Source organism: Mesitornis unicolor, unplaced genomic scaffold (assembly GCF_000695765.1).
Source record: "Mesitornis unicolor isolate BGI_N332 unplaced genomic scaffold, ASM69576v1 scaffold36568, whole genome shotgun sequence".
NCBI classification, from domain to species: domain Eukaryota; kingdom Metazoa; phylum Chordata; class Aves; order Mesitornithiformes; family Mesitornithidae; genus Mesitornis; species Mesitornis unicolor.
In genome coordinates, this window is record NW_010204593.1 from 15,287 (window position 1) to 17,616 (window position 2,330).

Sequence of the window (2,330 nt, forward strand, 5' to 3'; positions counted from 1 at the left end):
GGCGGCTGGGGTTCCGTGGGGGGCATAGGGAGATGGAGGAGTGCAGGGGGACCATGGAGAGTGGGCGTGGGAGGTGGGCAATTCCCTCCCAAACTCTCAGCCCCACGCTTTTGGGGGCAGTGTTCAGTCAGGTCCCAGCTCTTGGGGAGGCTAGTGTGAACCAGAGGTGCATAACGGTGGTCTTGGGTTTGCCACGTGTAGCCATGGAGTCCAGCAGTGTAGCCATACGTGTGTGTGTGTAGCCCAGATCCCTGGTGCTGGGCAGTTTACATTGCCAAACTTGCAGGATCTTCCCAAGGGAAAAAAGGAAGTTTATAATATTTAGGTTAAAAAAAAAGAATCCCAAACCCCTGTAACATTAATAGCTTGATTCTACTTTTTTTTCTTTTCAAATGGGAAGAGCATTTCCCTTCAATTGCCCAAGTTGAAAACAGCCAGACAGATTAATTCAATCAAAACTTAAAAAAAAAAATCTCTCTGGACTGAGACCAAAAATAGACTGGTTTTGCCAAAAAAAAAAAGAAGGAGCTTTTTAGGAAATTTTGGAGTAATACACATAGGCCTATAAGGGAGAGGCTGAGAAACCCGGATACCAGCTCAGCCAAGGCAAGGCTCAGACAGCAGCACCCAAAACCTCTGACAAACCCCTTTCTCGTGGTTGCAGTCCCCCTGCCTGCTCATTGCTGGATGCCAAGCGGGGACTGCCTGGGTCCCGGCCAGGGCTCTTGCCTGCCCAGCCCTGCTCTCCCGAGAGGCCTGTAATTCCCCTTCTCCAGGCTCTACTGCTCCCTCCAGGGAGCTGCCTGCAACTGTTCCCTGTTGCCACTCCAGCTCCCAGTGTCAGACATCACCCACAGAGCCAGGAGGTGACATACACCCTGACCTGCCCTGGAGAGTCTGGCTCATACCTGTCTGCCCTGGAGGCTTTGCTGACCCAGGTCCTGCTCCCAGCTCTTCCCTGTTCCCAATGTCACTCTGGTGTGAGTAGTGGCTGGCTCTGGCAGGGGGTAGATGAGTGCTGGGGGGGGTTGTCCAGGCCAGCTTTGTTGTAGCATCTCCAAGCACTCAGGCAAGTGGATGTGCTTGGACCCCGGGCACTCAAAGCAGGACGCAGATAGTGGACATGTGCCCTCAACAGGCAGCAGATGGGGTGCACAAGGACCCCCCAGGAATGCTGTTTGGAGATGCTGCCTGTGAATGCAAGGGCTCAGTGTCCCACAGTCTTCCCTTCCTTGACCCTCTATAGTGTCTGTCCCCTGCTCTGTCCATGCAGCCCTGACACGCCAGGGCTGGCCACCTCAACATGGGGAATACTAAGCAGCACCTGTGAGAGTGGTGGGCTCTGGAGGCTGGCAGAGGGCTGTGCCTCCTAGGGCACCCCTCAGATCCCCTGGCAGAAGGGCACTGAAGATACCCCCCATGCCAGGGTCCTGCTTCTAACTATCAACATCTAACCTTACCCAAATCCTCTCCACTCCCACGGCCTCATTACTCACCCTGTAATGAAGGCAGCAGCCATCCTCCGTCTCTGGGGAGGGGGCTCTGACGATGCCTACCCCCAGAAAGGGGAGCCATGGGAGAAGGGGCTGCGGAAGCGACTCCGCCTGGCAGTGGGTGCCACAGTGGCAGCAGCTCACCTTGCATGGAGACCAGCACCCTCTACCCATCCTGGGGGCCATGCATCCCTCCCTGCAGGGGAGAGGTGCCCGTGGCAGCACCGCACAGACATCCTTGGCCAGTTCCAATCCAGCCACCTCCCCACCACCCCAGCTGGTGGCTTGGCCCTTTGGGGATGTGCTCTCCTTGCCAGAGGCAGTGCAAGGGCTGGGATCCCCATCCCAGTCATACCAGCACCCCAACCAGCTCAGAGGCTGCTCTGCCATGGGATGTCCCCCTGCACAGCCAGTGCCTGTGGTGTGGGGGAGGCAGTGTGGGTGGGAGCCAGCCCCAGCCAGGATGGTACCACAGGATGGTACCCACAGCAGGGCTGCAACCCCTTCCCTGCACCCTCCTGCCACTGTGGCACCCACTGCCGGGTGCTGGGAGGAAGATGAGGAGAAGAGCTCCGCCTCACTGCAAGGATGCTCCCAGGGATGGCTGGAGGTGGATGCATCCTATCTCTCTGCCCCGACGTGAGGGGCAGCATGGCCAAGTGCCTGCAATGGGGCTGGTGTCCACCCACTGCCCTGGGCCCTGCCAGCACCCCAGCCTCAGGGAATGGGGAGGACTGGCCGGGCCGGCCCGGTGGCCCTGCGGTTGGCTCCTGAGTCACAGCAAGCAGACTTGGGCAGGTTGCAGGGTGTGAGCCAGTGGGAGGACAACGATGCTGG